General features: G+C 36.4%; 1 pseudogene; it reads right to left on the bottom strand.

The window, feature by feature from the left end:
* Window positions 1–2,241: 2,241 nt before the first annotated feature.
* The window catches only part of LOC108704322, an 82,582-nt pseudogene continuing 66,147 nt past the window's right edge, over window positions 2,242–18,676 (bottom strand).

The raw sequence follows: 18,676 nt of genomic DNA, 5'->3' as shown, positions 1-18,676 counted from the left end.
GTTTGTAAATAGGCCCCTTAGTATTCACAAAGAAATGTAATACAAGGATAAAATACATATAGAGACGTTTTTACAGTTGTGCTACATCATTGATTACACAAAAATATAAATGAAAATTATTTTTATATTTTGAATGCAGGGCTTCATAGTCTTTACTAAATATCTTTCTAAGGTCTCCAACATCATTTTTTCCATGAATCCAATCCAACTAATTCCAAGTGTAACCTGCCTTATGCCTAAACATAATGGAATAAATCCAGCATTAAATAAAATTATAAATAAAATTATATAACAAACTCCATGGTAGCTATGATATTGTTGACAAATGGCAAAGTACTAGCAGTGAGGAACTATATTAATTTAATAGCCAACATATTGCAGTAGCCTAAAGGATTTTTCTTTAATCTACTGTTTTGAAATAAACATGCTCTTATTTCTTTCCCCATAAAACAAAAGAAATGATATAATCCATAGTCTTCTTTTTTCATTAAATTTATATTATTTTAAATAAATATATATGGTAAGATTTAACTATACTGTTCTAAATATCCATCACTATTTATTATAAACGCGTTTCTTGGCTGCATCCAGAACATTATCATTTGAAATTTAGTATGCAGAAGAAAGAGGTTAAGCAGAGCTGAGCTCTGAAAGGTTTTGTAGATGTAGTACAATATTGGGCAGCTTTAGGGTTTGAAATAAATGGAAAGATCTTCAGTTATGGAAAGACATGCACATATTTGATTCTTTTTGCACACAGAGTATGGAACAGTTTCAAAGGTCACTGAACATAATGAGCTCATAGCTCAAATGGAAGTAGTATTGTTTCCACATATGTGGGGCCATCTGCCATCTATGCTTGCAAATAACATTTAATCATTATAGGAAGCATTTGAACACATATGGGCATAAGTGAACATAGAAATAGTCACAGCTAAAGAAGTAGACACGCACTCTATTGTGTCAAGTGGACATATCTCAGTCATTGTATTGATAATTGACAGGGAGGCATCTAAATAAATAACATTTTCAGACAATATGGCTGCCTAAAGAGGTTTTACTGTATTACTAAAGGGTTGTATCTTTGAAGCCACGCTGCTTTATTTAGGCCTGCGTGCCTCTTAAAGTTACAGGCGCATTGGGCACGTTTTGGAGCGAAATTTGGAGGTATTTAAGGCCCATTCTTACTCCCAGCCAGTGCCCGTGATAGAATCTTGATTCTGGTGGTTCCTGAAGCCTTGTGCTGTCTGTTCCTGTGAAATTTGTATCTGTTATTCCGGTTTTGATCCCTGCCTGTTCCTGACTATTCTGATATCCGAATCCTGACCTTTACCTGCATCTCGACTACTCTTTCTGCCTGACCCCATCTGTTTGATTAGCCGGTTTGACCCTTGCCTGCCTGACGATTCTTGATATCTGCCTGCCTCGACCCTGCCTGTCTGACGATTCTCTTGCCTGCTCCATTTGTACCGTTTGGCCCAAAAGACTATCTACCTGCCGTGCCCCTCTGCTAGCCAGAACATCTCGCCTTGTACCCCTCGTTGAGTCCAGGTGGCACCCAAGTAAGCTGAGGGCTCCTCCCGAAGCCCAACGGTGGTCACACTACTGGTGAAGCCGAGCCGAGACCAGGGTACTTGGCACCTGTTCTGGTATTGGGTGCTGGCCGTGACACTCCCATAAACTCAAAATTCAACCAATCAAAATTTATTAAAAAAAAAACAACAAATTTTCAAAACTCGGGTGAATACGATCGACCCAAAATCTTTAATTGAATTCGATCAGAGCTTTAAAAACTCGATTCAAGTTTTTTTCTCCGAAAAAAACTCAAATGTCAGGAAGGCTGCAAACAACTCCAAATTGAAAAAAACTCAAATCAATTTTTAAAAATTTCCTAGTCTAATTTGACAGTTTTTGGCCATAAAAAAACCATTTGAAATTTGAATTTTCACTTTGACCCTTGATAAATCTTGCCATTAATATATATATAAAAATACAATACACAAAGGTAATTTTAATGCAAACATCAAAAAAAAATGAATCCTGTAATCATTGCAACACTGGTATTAAAATGTGAATTAAAGTTTGAATGAGCGAACAAACATAAATGGTGAAATATTTTGATTTTCCTTTGTACCATACATTTAGAAATAATTTATGAATATTTGTTATTGCCTTTCAGCAAAAATGAAATATTTTTTAAGGGTGACCTTTTATCTCTAAGGGGCATATATGCATATCTGGTCAGTTAAAATTAGGATTTTATGGGGACTAGTTAGGGTTTCCAGAAGGTGGAGGTGGAGGAGCAGAAGCATAAAATTGTGAATTCTGAATAAATTGAAGGTGACTGGTTTGTTCTGACCAGATCATATCTGGAGGAGGTGGTGGCGAAGGTGGAAGAGAGAATGGGTGCCCATGTCCATATGGAGAACTGTAGTAAGGTGCAACAGGAGCACCATGTCCATTACTTGGTAATTCTGAAGAATATTCATGCAAACTGTGGAAGGGATAGGGTTGATTCATCAAATGCAGACTAGGAAAAGCCAGGTTGGAAATATGTTCTAGGATGTTGACCAAAGGAATTGTTTTGAAGTGGTACAGCTATACCTCTAGAGAATCGTGGTCCATAATTATGTCTTGCAGGTGGCCTTGAAGCACTGTGCCCTCTGTAATTCTGGTTTTGTTCATGGACAATGCTTACTTTATAATGTAAACCCCCAAAGTAGTGCTGCTCTGTGTCCCTTGTCAAAAGAAACACCACATTTCTTTCCTTCTATTGTGAACACATGGGCTTCTGTATCAGACTTCCTGCCTTCAGCTTAAACCTCATTGCCCTTGGCATGAGCATGCTCAGTTTGCTCCTCTTTCCCCCTCCCTCCCTTCTCTGCTGTAATCTGAGCCCAGAGCAGGGAAAGACTCAGGCAGGAAGTGATGTCACACCAAGTTAATACTGCAGCTCCTATCCTAAACAAACAGAAAGTTTCTAGAGCTTTTTACTCAGGTATGGTAAAACATTCTACAGAATAAATATAGCATTCTAGCTTGCACTATTGCAGCTAATCTATTGGCAATAAAATGCCTCTGTAGCTTTCCTTCTCCTTTAAGATCCAAATTTATGTCAGTATTTCTAATATCCAACTTCAAAACTTCAAGCAACTCAGAATTCCTGAATGGACCTTATTTATGAAGAAAAAAAGCCGGAAAAAATAGGGTAAGGATAAACTCCAAAAACTTCAGAGTTTTTTCAGAAAACTACGAATTGTTCTGAGTTTTCCACAAAAAACTATGTTTTTTTCTGAGTTATTTGCTTCTGAATCCCCAAAATCATCAGATATCGGTACAGACATCAGCGCTGACACTGGGACCTTCCCCATTGACATATACAGGCCTTTGAGAGCCTTTAGATGCCGGGGTTTTGGATTCAGAGTTTTTAGACCATCAGACTTTAATAAATCTTGAATAATTTATATATATATTTTTTTTTTGCTCCGAAAACTACGAATTATTTGAGGTTCAGAAATACGAAGCTTGATAAATAACCCCCATAATGTTATACACAGTTACATTCAAATACTCAGATTCACTCTTACACTGACTAATACACTCACAAGCCAGACAGAGAGAAAATTATAATATGCAGACATAAAAACCTACAATTTTCACCCTGGTCAGAATTTTATTCTTTGTCGGATAATGTGCTTTTTTCTTCTGCTTTGCTTCTCAATCCTTCTCATCATCACTGTAATCTAAATCTAAAAAGAAATGATTTATATAAAATAGGAATTAACTGTTTTTCTAACTAAACTCTCTTTCTTTTCCACTATTCCACTAGAAACTTTTGAGGACAAACCAAATACCTTAGCTCAGATTATATAGAAGGGCACATTTACCGACTGAGTTGCTAGGTTGCACAAATGCCTCTGACAGTGCCAACTACACTTATGCAATTAATAACCATATATTTGTACATTAGCCCCAGAACCTTTGGAAGCCATTGTAGGGTACAAAAATGAGGATAGAATAGTGAACTTCTTCTCTAATCAGTCCCACAACTAAATTTCCACCAACTCCAAAAATAGATTCTGGGCTTAAAAAAATGATTCATATTATATTACAATTATAAACGTATTTTGTAGCACTGTACAACCAATGGGCATATGCAGTGAACATTGAGATTTACATACAAAACAGTTAATAACTGATTGAAGAACTCTGCCCAAAAAAGCTTACAATCTAGAGAAGAATAAAAGAAGAATATAGAAATACTTCCACAAAGATGGATTTTCTGAGTGATTTAAAAAAAAGAAAATGTGACCAATGTTTTGGTCAATTCCATGACCGAAATGTTAAATCACATTTGAGATGAATGTAGGGTGGGTAGAAAACAACATATTGAAAATAGTCTTACATCTGCTGGTGGCTCCTGGTCATTTGTCCTTGACAAATCAAAATCTTTTTGTCTAGAGGGTACAAAGAAAATTTATGAATTTCAGAGTCCATTATAGTTATGTTTAGTAAAGAACAAAACCAAAAGTCAAGCTTTCTCAAAACACAACCAAGGATTTACATTTCCTTTTAAATAGCACCTCTCAAATAAATAAATACACTCCTTTTGTCTAGGAGGTTTCTTGCTTTCACAGCCCAAATCTCCCTCATCATCTTTATGGAATTTAGATCTAGGCTTTGACTTGCCCAATCCAGAAGCCTCTATTTTTTTCTTTTGAAGACATTCCTTGATGGCTTTACTGGTATGTATAGAACCATTACCTAGTTGCAAGGTCCCCTTTCGGTTAAGCTTCAATCTTCTGACAGATGTCTTGCATTATCTTCAAGCACCCTCTGGTACAATGATGACTTTATAGTGGATCCTATGATGGTGAGCTACCTAGGTCAGGTTCTGATGCAGTAAAGCAGCCCCAAACCATTACATCAACACTGAATGCCTTATAGTTGGTATAGTATTAGAATTTTTTTTTGGAAATACCGTTTCACCAAACATGTCTTCAGGTACTGTAGTAAAATGACTATTTGCTTTGCTCTTTTGTCCAGAGCACACTGTTCTAGAAGTGCACTGCTAACCTTTTTCTTTTTACTGGGAAATCATATATGGGCTGTTTCTAATTTGTGCATCTTTTCAGCGCTGCCACTGATTATATAATATGACATTGCCATACAGTATGTGAGAAGTGTATTTATATAGAGAGAAACACTGGAAGGCTATTTAAAGGTTACTACTAAAGGCATGTTTCTGTCAGCCTCATAACAAACATGGACAAGAGCTGGTGTGCAGACAGTAATAAAAATCAAATACTGTTATAAACATCATCTATCATATTAAGTAAGAGAACATTTCAGACTATTACCTTTGTTCTACCTGATTAAAACTGGGGATGGTGCAAATCTTTTTAAGAAAAGGATCATTTGATGGATGCCCTAATATTGCCTATGGCTGACCGAAGCTTGACATTCACAGTAGCTGGAAGGGAGTCTGCCAGTCGTACATGTCATTTGCATTATTATAACAGCTACAAATGATAAGAATTACGAAGATGAGACAAAAATACATAGTACATGTTGCAAGGGAAGCAACTATCGTGTCAATAATTCTAGCTACTCTTGCAGATAAGCAAATGTATTTCTCTGGGTCAATGACTACTTCATGTAAGGGATGCAGTGGGAATTATTTTAGTTGGTTAAGGGCATAAAGGGAAATACATCCCAGTTTTATCCAAGGTCATACTCTTCTGTTAATAGCATATGATTATGCACAGAAGGACATCAATGCTTTGTTTATACTGCTGGCTCTCTTTCTGACGTCTGACCCACAAGGCTGTCATGCAAAGCTGATCTGGCTGAACTAAGTAAGTGGTTCTGCCATGATTTTATGTGATGTGGATAAGGTTCAGAAAGCTGCCATTTATATTAAATAAAAAAAGAATTTTTTACAATACATACTTACAGTTTGGGGAAATACAAAAAAACATAAGAATTCGAAACTTCTACATTTAAGAAGAGCACATAGATGCATTGGATGGACATTACTTCAATGAACTTAAATTGTATATGGGTTAAGGGCACTACTGTTTACAAAACTAGCTTCAACATCTCTATTTTGGGGGATGGTGGGCTGGCAAGTAAATAAGCAGATAAGCACACTATGTAAAAAAAATGTTAACTATGTTCAATGTCATGATATAGTCCAAGGTCAAAATGATGTGCTTTATTACATGAAAGAACATCTTTAGGGCATAAACAAAGATACTATGCCTATCTAGTCTAGCTGAATTTAGCTTGATTATATAGTAGCTTGTTACTATGTTACAGGAATGTCACTATTCCCCAATAAAACAAGATATTGCTAACCTTTCCTAGTACAGATGCCCCCCCCCAACACCCCCTCTTACTGGGGTTGCCACCTTTCCATTCGGGTGTCAATTTGTAAGCAGTGCTTACAGATTGTCTCTATCTCCTACAAGCAGCAGCTCCCTGAATGATGAGGTGTGCTTTGGGGTGTGGATATATTGTGATAGGCTGGGACACTTTTTACTTTTGTCCTTTAGCTTATCATAACATTGATTGCCACTTAGTACAATGGCTGTCAGAAATTGATAATAAATAGTATAATACATAATAGATAGTATATTATTGTATTGCAAGCAGTAGACTGAGGGAGGCAGGGGACACCTGCACTATGAACACTCTTGATATCTGGCTCCAAAGTGTAACATTACTATTAAACCCTAGGCTGGTGTCACTATCCCTTTAAGGTACCACTACAACAAAAACACATTTCTCAAAAATAATGCAGCATGATAATCTGTATGTAACACAAAGGGCTGACAATTACAATCAGGTAACAAACTTCCCAAATGTGTCATCCTAGTTAAAAAATGTTTTATCTGTGCCAGCTATCACAGAAAAGGAAGGAGTTATAAATATTGTATAGCATTCCTTTAACCCATTTCATGCTAGTAAACAGTCATTGCATAAATATGTTTTTCAATATGTGCTCTGTGTGTGTGTATGTGTGTGCAACTCTGGCATAACTTTTTGCATTTCAAATAGTTCTTCTGTTACCGACTTATATTATATTCCCCCATATTTATCTAAAACCACAAATGCCAAAGTTCTTAAAAGATCCAATTATAAAAAATATGAATGAAAAAACGCTGTGTTAAAATACAAATATGTATCTCTCAAACCTCTATAAATGTTAGTTTTTCTGACAATTACTAGTGGAAAAAAAAATCCATAAAAATCCAAAAAGTCTCAAAGTCTGAATGGTTAAAAAAGGTCCAATAGGATCAGTGCAGCTCCCATTGACTTCTATAAGACCTCAATTACTTTTACTTGGAGAAGTTTCATATTAGAATTGTTAGTGTTTTTTACACCTAGGGGCACATTTGCTTAGCTCGAGTGAAGGATTAGAATGAAAAATACTTTGAATTTCGAAGAATTTTTTTGGCTACTTCGACCATCGAATTGGCTACTTCGACCTTCGACTATGACTTTGAATCGAACGATATGAACTAAAAATTGTTCGACTATAAGACCATTCGATAGTCGAAGTACTGTCTCTTTAAAAAAAACTTCGACCACCTACTTCGCCACCTAAAACCTACCGAGCACCAATGTTAGCCTATGGGGAAGGTCCCCATGGGCTTTCCTAGCAATTTCTGATCAAAGGAAAATCGTTTGATCGATGGATTCAAATCCTTCAAATCATTCGAATGATTTTTCCTTTGATCGTTCGATCAAAGATTTTTCATTCGATCGAACGATTTGCGGTAAATCCTTCGACTTCGATACTCGAATTCGAAGGATTTAACTTCGATGGTCGAATATCGAGGGTTAATTAACCCTCGATATTCGACCCATGGTAAATGTGCCCCCTAATGAATTTCAAATCTCTGGAGTTTCAGAGAAATAAAAAAAACAAATTTTTAGAGAAAAAATACAATTGGTACAATTTAGTAGTTTGGCCCCTAAAAGATTTGAATTGTCAGTAAAACATCAAAATTGCACCCTTAAAGAAAACACTGTGCGCTAAAACAGCAGCAAAAAAATCTACAGGTTTTTTTTTTTTTTTAAATTTTGTTGAGTAAGGAGAAGGAAAGTCTGTTTGCACTTGGGGGTGCCAGGCTGGTGCTCCTATCGGCAGAAAACTGCACTGGCCCAGGGTTATACCAGTGAGCCCCACGGAGAGATCTTCCTGCCTCTTCTTTCTTCGTGTGGTTGCGCATGTGCAGTAGAACGAAAAGCCGAACTTTAACAAAAAAGTCGGCTATTTCGTTTTACTGCGCATGCATTTGCCTGGGGAAATTTGAAGAAAGAAGAAGCCGGAAGAAGATCTCTCTGTGGTGCTCTCTAGAAAAACCCCGGGCCAGTGCAGTTTTCTGCCGATAGGAGCAAAGGAGGGTGCCTAACCTTTAGCACCCCAAGTGCAAACAGACTTTCCTTCTCCTTTAAAGGGGTTGTTCACCTTCCAACACTTTTTTTCAGTTCAGTTGGTTTCAGACAGTTCACCAGAAATAAAGACTTTTTCCAATTACTTTCTATTTTCTATGTGTGACCGTTTTTCTAACATTAAAGTATGTCTAATTTTTCGCCTTTCTAAAGCAGCTCTGGGAGGGGGTCGCCGACCCTCTAAACTGTTCTTAATTGATACATTTAGTTCTTATTTCTTATATTTGTCCCTGCTGAGCAGAGTCTCTGCGTTTCATTACAGGCAGCTGTTAGAATTGATACAATAGTTGCTAATACTCCACAGATACTGCTGATAAATTAGCAACTAATTCAACTAATTGTTCCAAATCTGTAACAGTTTAGAGTCTGCACTTGAATTACTGCCAGACTGAAACACCAGAGACAGGGACATTAAACTTAGATTTTGGAGAAACAGTAAAATACAAAAAATGGAAAGTAATTGAAAAAAGTCTTTATTTCTGGAAAACAACTAAGCTGAAAAAGTGTTTTGAAGGCAAACAACCCCTTTAAGGACGGGTACTGCAAATTACACAACATTTATTTATCCAGAAAACTACAGGTCCTAAGTATTTTACTTAATAATAAATCCTATTCCTATTATAAAACTTATAACCAAATAACTGATGTTTCTAGGAAAACGTAGCAGCCTTCACAGTACTGTATAAAATGTGATGTAATAACAACACAAGTCTTTCAGATATACAGTATGTCCAGCTTATATGTGCACTAGTACTGTGTTCATCTATATTCTGCCACTGGTCAACAGCTAGGGTTTAACAATCCCAATAAATTCCACACTGGAGCAAACTCCTAGATAACACATGAACATCATGTAAAACTGTTATTGTTAAGACAAATAGCTAAAGTCTCCTGGAGGCACATCACTCCTTATGCAGAGCTCTATGTGAATAGGTCATTCATTTAAATTATTTGTATTGGTTTCAAAGAAATGTAAAATATGAATGTTTTAAAGTGTGGTGGAGATGGTCGTCCCAATTTGTATTTTTATGTCATTGAATACATTGTTCTGTAATGTGTTCTAAGCTTCCTTATGTATGATTACCACTGACAAGGGAAATTGTGTATATCTATATATATACATATATGTGTGTGTGTGTGTGTTTGTGTGTATGCATAATATAAAATAGACTGTATAATTTGCATGCTTCATTCACTGACATAATGAGTTCTTGGTGTATTATAGAAAACAACATGCATCTTTCACATTACTACATTTTCAACTTATCAGGTATTATATACTGTGAAGGTTTCAACCGTGGGTGCAAAATTCATAGTGTCTTTTATCTTAATACCCGTGTTTTCAATTTGACCATTTTCATTAAAGCGAATCACGTAAAATGGATGTGGAACTGGTCCAAATATTTCAAATATCTTTTGAGAAAATTACGAAATAAAAGGCAAAAAGAGTGGAAAAGAACAGCATCTTAACGTTAAACAAAAACTCAGAGCCACTGTTGAGGATAATAATTAAGAAATGTATTAGGCGCAAACATAAATAGTATCATTTACTAAACAAAGGTTTCAAGCCAGCCATCTGGCAGCATTTTAGAAGATTAAGAGAACATACACTAACAAGAATAGTTGATGTGTTTCATGCTACCATTTGTTAATATGTGTTTGATAAGGGGAAAAAGATGATTATTTTGTCCTTATTGTGAGTGGTTTTACTGTAGAATTTTCTACATAATTAAATAATGATGCTACAGCATGGGAAAAACAACACAATTATTAGCGATCTGTCAATATAAGCCAGACAATGCTACCTAAAATAGCATTAGCTGGAAATCTGTATGTTGCAGAGCAAACTTGAGCATTAGTGTACATGCATGGAAATTGCAGGATACCCTTTTGCACAGATTTAATCAGTATTCAACTTGGGTAGGAATACAGTAAATTAGTAATGTTTAAAACAAATATCAGGAAAAATACAATTAACATGAAACTCTGCAATATCAATATGAACAATTCTAGGATGCTGTTGTATATAAGTAGCAAGTATGGCCTGTATAAAACTGTTTGCATCCAGTAGTTGTTACTCCTGTGGGTCAATGCATTTAGGTTGTGTTGAACCCTGAAAACGAAGCTACAATTCCCATGCAATTTCCTTACAGATATTTAACATGTTCAACCATGGAAAAGATCTACCCCATGCACATAAAGTCATAAATGCAACTCTACACTGGTGTTTCCAGGTTTTCTTGCAGGGAAGTTGTGATTCCAACAACAACTATTGTTTGAGTGCTTTAAAATATTATATGAAGAATGGCAGGGTGACTGGGTGGCTGATTCCTACTGACAATGGCTTGACATGCGCAGTATCTCTTAGGGGCAGATGTATTAAGGGTCGAATATCGAGGGTTATTTACTAAACTCTGAATGCAAAAATCACAACAAATTGTGCTTTTTTTTTTATATATCAAATCAGACCTTTTTCGGAATTTATTTAACCCCGAGGATGGAAAAGTCAGAATCTGAAAATCCGGCATCTCAGACCTGTTGAGGTTGCAAAAAAGAGTTTTTGGGTGAGAAAATCGGATTTCTTTACGGCAAAGCAAAGTTTTGGGAATACGTGATAATAAATAAGCGTAAAAAACCAGAGCGGAGTTTGTATCAGAAAATATTGAGATTAATTCGACTTTGATAAATAACCACCTTAAAGGAAGATTTCAATAATTTTTAACTCTGTAATATTGTTTTTGCCAGTGACTGAAGTACTGAACTTCCTGCACCCTCTTCACTTATAAAACATGTCATTTGTTCAGTTTCTTATTTTCTCTGTTATTTGAACAAACAATCTGCTCCCCAAGAAGCCTTTAAGTGTCTTTATTACAGCAGTGAGTTCTCAGGAAGTGCTAAAGGGAAACCACTTTCATTTACTTGTTTGGTCGCAGTTATAGCAAAACCATAGATATTTCATAAACAGGCAAAAGACATTTTCAACACAAACCTTACTTAATCAAACTCATGCTATAGAGTTACAGTATAAAAATAGTTTCTTTAAATTTTTGTTTTAAAGGCTCTTCATTTACGAGCTAGAGAGAGAGAGAACACATGGGAGCAATGCCCACAGTTAAACAGTATATTAGGAAAAATTCTGTATTAACTATGTTCAAATACATAATATAAAGTAGGATCTTAACCCCCTGGGCTAATCTTAACTGATGTGTCCTATTGGACACCACTCAAGGACTGCACCTGTGGACGGTGGCAATCCTCACCTGAGAGGTCCCTTTGGGTTTGCAGTATGATCTGAACTGTTCCTTTGACAGCTTCACTAAACAAGCAGATCTTCACCTGTTTGAGTGTTTAGCCAGCTATATTTGCTGACCTAACATACCGAGTTGTTCAATAATGCTTGAGACCATTCCAATAGGCTCTAGTTCGACGTCTTCAGGTAAAACAATGGACACCTCTTCAACTGCAGGCAGTTCCTGAAAGAAATACACAAATTTTAATGTATATTGTGCCACCTATTGTGCTTATTCACAACATGTTTCCTGTATAAACATAGCTTGAGTGTTTCTTTCAAACTTTTACACTTGTTTTGTTTATTCTGTTAGTTATGGCAAAGAAGATTTAAACATGCATGGATTAGAATTTGGTTCTGCCCTGGAAATTTTAATACAGACACAGGTGAAAAAAAAACCAAAAAAAAACCACACACCTAAAAAGACAGATAAACATCTCATGAGAACACAAATTTAAAACAGAGAGAGAAACAGCATTTATATTTACAGAATTATTGAAAAATCTAAAGTTTAAAAAAAATCACTGCAGAGAACAGCACCAGTTTCTAGTGATTTTCTTATAAATGGGGTTCCAGATAACCTGAGTTGGTGCTGCACAGCAGGAAACAAGTTATTTATAATATAGTAGAACACCAATGTTATGTTTTTCAAGGGACCAGAATAAAATGTAAAATCAGGGAAATGTATCATGCATAATATATAGGTGGGACTACAAAACAACAATGTAAAGTGAGGGAAAACTTAAAATCAGGGGATGTAAAATTGAGGTTTCACTGTATTCGTTTTAGAACTTGGTGCTAAACTGGGAGGAATATCATTCATGGCAGCAGTTTATACTTTTAGGAAACAAAGAATAGATTTGATTTCTACAGGTTTAAGAAGGGGTTTTCACCACCATGATTTAACTGCCAACCTTCACTTAACTTAAAGGGCAACTATTCACTGCACTATAGTGGATAGTTAATAATTATTTGCGACTAGTGATGGGCGAATTTGTCCCGTTTTGCTGAAAAATTAGTGAATTTCCCGCAAAAATTCGCAAAGCGGCGAAAAATTTGTGAAAAATGGTGAAATAGGAAAGTTCCTGAAAAAATTGTGAAATTCAAATGTTTTCACAAATAAATCGTAAAATTCAGACGTTTTCACTCAAAAATTTTGAAATTCAAAGGTTTTCACTAAAAAATCATGAAATTTGACGGATTTCATTCAAAAATCGTGAAATTTGAAGGTTTTCACAAAAAAATCATGAAAATCTTACATTTCCACGAAAAAATCTTGAAAATCGGAAATTGACGCTGGCGAATTTTCACCGGCGAATTTTCACAGGAGATTTGCAAATTTATTCGCTTGCGGTGAAACACTGGAATTCGCTGAAAATTCGTGCCAAGCGAATTTATGCGCCCATCACTATTTGCGACAAATAGGTTTGTTTTCCAGTTTTTGAGAAACAAGTGTATAGAAGCTTTCAACCTTACATTTTTTTCGTAGTGCAAAGTAGGGATGCACCTGCAATTCAGTATTTGGGCAAATCCCAAAATCCTAAAAAACTGATTTGGGGCGTATATCAAACCAAATCCGAACCATAGTGGGTGTCCAAAATTGCTGATGTGCATGCATGACAAATGTTTTGCTTTATATGGGGTTCAGATTCAGTCATGCTCTTATATTCGGCCAAATTTGAATTCAATTAAAGCATAGAAAAAAACCCTGTGACTCAAATCACAAGTGCATTGGTTGCAAAAAACGAAAGGGAGGGGGGAGTGGAGCAGCTCACAAATATATTGTTGAATACTGAGTTAACATCCTAATTGGATTTGAATTATATGTTTTTTTAATTAATCTGGCATTTCTGCTTTTAAAGGCTTCTTTGTTCTTTTATTTATATTTTCTTAAAACTATGTAATTTGTGGGTTAGTTTTTCAAGCATTATGGATGGAGATTTTTTGAATAGAGATTATCTTTTGTTGACATTCTTTTATTATATATTATAGAACATGTTTTCTTTCCCAGTGTTTCTGGTGAAGAATCTGTCTTTAGCCTATGAGTGAGTACAATTAGGGGCAAAAGAAAAAACAAAGTTTAAGGTCCTCTTACATGGGCCAATAAAAGCTGTAGACAGACCGAGTCGGTCATTGATCTGTATGTGGGGCCATCTGGCGGGCGTCCCCAATCGATATCTGCCTGAAATTCATCAACTGTTAGTTGATGCGGTCCCATGATTTGAACGCACGTATGGCCTCCATTCTGATCCGAACATTGGGCCCTAGGGCCCACGATCGGATCAGCCCGATATCGCCCACCTCAACGTGGGCATATCGGGGAGAGATCCACTCATTTGGCGACATCACCAATGAGCATATCTCCCTGTGTATGGTCACATTTACATCTGCAGGATCAATCTAATCGTGTTTCAGCACAGTGTTTCAGTTTGCATTTCTGTATTCAGCTAAAATGCATTGCCGCAAGACACCGGAGATTAAATGTCAATCCTCATCAGTCATTCTATTAAAACTAGAAGCGCTAGCAAATAATTCACTGATAGCCAGTCTTCCTTAACGTTTAAGCCTTTTGTGCTTTTTTTCTTAGCACATAATGCAAATGTTTATTTGACCTTTATATTTGCCGATGATAACTGAAAACATGACGTTTCAAAAAGCTTGCATTTTAGAACACTTTAAAACCTAATGCATAGTTCTATAAATACGGAAGGGGTTATGAGGTTACATTACAGATTTTTGTTTCGGATGAGTGGAGTACTGCATCACTAGTATGCCAGGAGCAAACAGGCCCAGCAGGCAGGCTTCCAGTAAGTGTCCTAAATAAAATTTGCCACAGGCACGCTCACTGTGTTCTCAACAACAGTGAAGAAAATGTTCCTCTTTTGCACATTCAAGACAAATTGTCCATATACAGCCCTTGACATATTCTGCAAGGTTGTACAAACAGGGAGGTTTAATTAACAATAATCTTCCAGAACGGATGACTGGAAGGCCACTTTCAGTAAAGATGGTATATATTGCATATATTATGTTTTAGTATCATCAGTCACCAAGTTTGGGAGTTTTACTTTGAAAGCAGCAAGTAAGTTGTAGGTAAAAGTCCCTGTGTAAAATGTTTAATAAAGCAACAGAATTCATAATGAATCAGATGCAATTTGAGTGTAGGACTGGCCAGATATGGGATGACTTTGACGTAGTTGGCCAGCTTAAATATATTGCAATACATGGAAAAACAAACCCTGTTTTGTTTAAAAGGTAAGGCATTTTTCAGTAGCAGTATGCACAAAATGTCTCTGTCTTAAATATATTGATAATGGGTTGAGTGCAAAGGACTCTTGTATTTGTCTTTAAGTATTTTTTGGTCACAGCCTCATTGTACCCCCCGCCTAATGGTTTTAAAAAATAGTGGTGAGCACAACTTTTCCTTGTTTGTTTTAGTATCATCAGTGACATAAGGGTGGATGCAGAAGATACATTTGAAGTGTAAGTAATATGATTTTGCAATCAAGGCTTTGGATTTAGTTTGGTATTCTGTCAAATCCATTAAGTGCAATATGCCCGAATACTGAATTGGAGGGTTCACTGCACATCAAATTGTATCACAGAAAGTGACTAATGTTGTTTTCTATCTGCATTTGGCACTTCTCTATGACAGAGCTAGTACAGGTATGGGACCTGTTTCCAGAATGCTTGGGACCTGGTGTTTTCCGGATAATGAATCTTTCTGTAATTTGGATCTTCATACCTTAAAGGAGAAGGAAAGCTAACAAAGCACTTTATTGCCAATAGATTAGCCACAATAGTGCAAGCTATAACACTATATTTATTCTGCAGAATGCTTTACCATACCAGAATAAACAGCTATAGACGCCCTCTCTGTTTGTTTAGGATAGCAGCTGCCCTATTAGCTTGGTGTGACATCACTTCCTGTCTGGCTTACTCCCTGCTCATAGCTCTGGGCTCAGATTACAAAAAGGGACGGGGGGGGAGGGGGAAAATGGAGAGGGAGAGAGGAGCAAACTGAGCATGCTCAAGCCCAAACCCTGGAGGTTTAAGCTGAAGACAGGAAGTTGATACCGAAGCCCATGGATACACAATAGAGGGAAAGAAATGCTTCATAGTAACATAGTTACATAGTTACATAGTTAAATTGGTTTGAAAAAAGACAAAGTCCATCAAGTTCAACCCTTTCAAATGAAAACCCAGCATCCATACACACACCCCTCCCTACTTTTAATTAAATTCTATATACCCATACCTATACTAACTATAGAGTTTAGTATCACAATAGCCTTTGATATTATGTCTGTCCAAAAAATCATCCAAGCCATTCTTAAAGGCATTAACTGAATCAGCCATCACAACATCACCCAGCAGTGCATTCCACAACCTCACTGTCCTGACTGTGAAGAACCCCCTACGTTGCTTCAAATTAAAGTTCTTTTCTTCTAGTCTAAAGGGGTGGCCTCTGGTACGGTGATCCACTTTATGGGTAAAAAGGTCCCCTGCTATTTGTCTATAATTTCCTCTAATGTACTTGTAAAGTGTAATCATGTCCCCTCGCAAGCACCTTTTTTCCAAAGAAAACAACCCCAACCTTGACAGTCTACCCTCATAATTTAAGTCTTCCATACCTTTAACCAATTTATCGGTTTCTTTTGATAGAGGACTCAGAGCAGCATTACTTTGAGGTTTTACTGGTGTAAAATCTTGTTTTTTTTTTTTTACTATACAATCCGAATTTTTAGTGGAAAAAGAAAACTTGAGTTTTTCAAGATTTATTATGCCCCCAAAGATGGAAAAAGTCTGAACCCAAAAATCTGGCATATCAGACCAACCAAGGTTGTATATAAGTCTGGGAGAGGTCCCTATCCTATATGGAAGTTTCTGTGGTCTGCACTAGAATTAGCCTGAAAATCTGACTATTCTAGTCTTATCGGGAAAAATGTAGACTTTTTTGGGGAAAAGCCGAAAAATTTTAGTGATTCGAGTAAAAAACTCTGAAAAAATCCGGATTTTCACTCTATTTGTTTGTGTTTGTCCCCTATGTGATTAAATCTTGAATTTTTTATTAATAAACAAGGTCCAGTAGTGGATTATAGTTTGGTATGACTTTTTTGAAATTAGAAAAATTCAGACTTTGATAAATAAGGCCCCTAATGTCCTAACAGGGGTACATTATTCCCCAATAATAATAATAATAAAATTAATAATAAAGCTGTGGTTCTTACTGTTGTTATCACCCAAGACACCAAGAATATCTATGTGCTCGGTTCAGATGGCAGAGTACATTTCTTTCTCCTCAATTTCACTGAACTTGTGAACTCCTTTACTTCCTGCATGTCATCCAACTCAGCAACCTAACACCTACGATTCCTACTGTCACCATCTGTTCTCATGCTATTCCACTGGGGGTTTCTTACTAATTCCATCTAACAAAATCAAATTTCTACTACTATTCAGTGGCATAGTCTGTATTTGACAAATGTTACAATAAAGAAGAAAAACAAAAGTTAATATATTTAAAGTGAAATGGGTTACTAAAAGATTATTAGCTTCAGTGTATTTCTTGTATTTCTTTCATTGAGCAAAGTGCATGGTCATAAGTCCCCTTTAACTCTCAGTAGAGGGCTTTTTTGAACCAACCTAGCAAAACTAAATATTTTTATTTAATTCACTTAAGTTTTCTAATTTTGTGTGACTTTTAAACAATTCATATAGCATTAAGGGATCATAGGAAAACAAAGCTAGTGGAGAAACATTATCTTAAAGGAAGCCATAGACTTTCCAATTAAATATATTTTATTTTATCATATACCGTAATTAAAATGTGAGAGGCAGGAATAGGTCAAAATTATTATAAAAAGGGTAGTTCATGTTTAATTGAACTTTTAGTATGTTATAGAAAGGTCAACTCTAAGCAACTTTTCAATTGGCCTTCACTTTTTATCTTTTTTATAGGTTTTGAATTATGAGCCTTCTTCTGACTCTTTTTAGTTTTAAAATGGGGGTCACTGACCCCATATAAAAAGCAAATACTCTGTAAGGCTACAAACCTATTGTTATTGCTACTTGTTAATATTCTTCTTACTATTAATATTTCAGTCTCTTTCACCTTTGCATCTCCAACATTTTGTACCTCCCGACTGCTCCAAGAAATTGTGTCCACAGCTGAAGTTCACTTCCACACCAGAAGAGACATCACCACTGAGCATCGGCAGCATACTGGCTTACTGCAGCACACTGTTTACATCATATTTTCTGCAGACACACAAATTCTTCCACTATTGTGTATTGCACATGTATACATACTTCGGGGCAAATTTAATTACCTGTGAAAATTCACCAGAACTGGCTTCGCGCACATCGCAACACTTCACCAGGCTTAAATTCGCCTGGACAATGCTAATTCACGAAGATCCAAGGTTGTGACAGGTCACCAAACACTTGCAAAGTTGCGCTAGTGAAAATACGATCAGCAGTTCGAAGTTACGCTAGCGCTGGCTAATTTGCATACGGCGTGCAGTTAAAGTACGATGTTGCAGCAAATACATTACACTACACAAGGCCAGGGAACCTTAATAAAATTATATAGAGTTGTTATATTACCCTACACATGCGCCCACAGTATAGTTTAGGTGCCATATGTTATCAAATGAAGGGGGGGAGGAGGGTACCCCCCGACTACTCCTGCACAAATATGGCAGCCCCCTCATAGAGCAGCATGGGGCATCAGATAACTAATGTAGAAGCATCAGGCAAACACTTATGGCAAAATTATAAATAGCATATATCAAAGTCAAAGGATTTACCGCAATTCGTTCGATCGAAGTAAAAATCGTTCGACCGAACGATTAAATCCATCGATCAAACGATTTTCCTTCGATCAGAAATTGCTAGGAAAGCCTATAGGCTAACATTGGT

The sequence above is a fragment of the Xenopus laevis genome, chromosome 1S (assembly GCF_017654675.1).
Source record: "Xenopus laevis strain J_2021 chromosome 1S, Xenopus_laevis_v10.1, whole genome shotgun sequence".
NCBI lineage: Eukaryota > Metazoa > Chordata > Amphibia > Anura > Pipidae > Xenopus > Xenopus laevis.
This window is presented reverse-complemented; position numbering and strand designations above follow the sequence as displayed.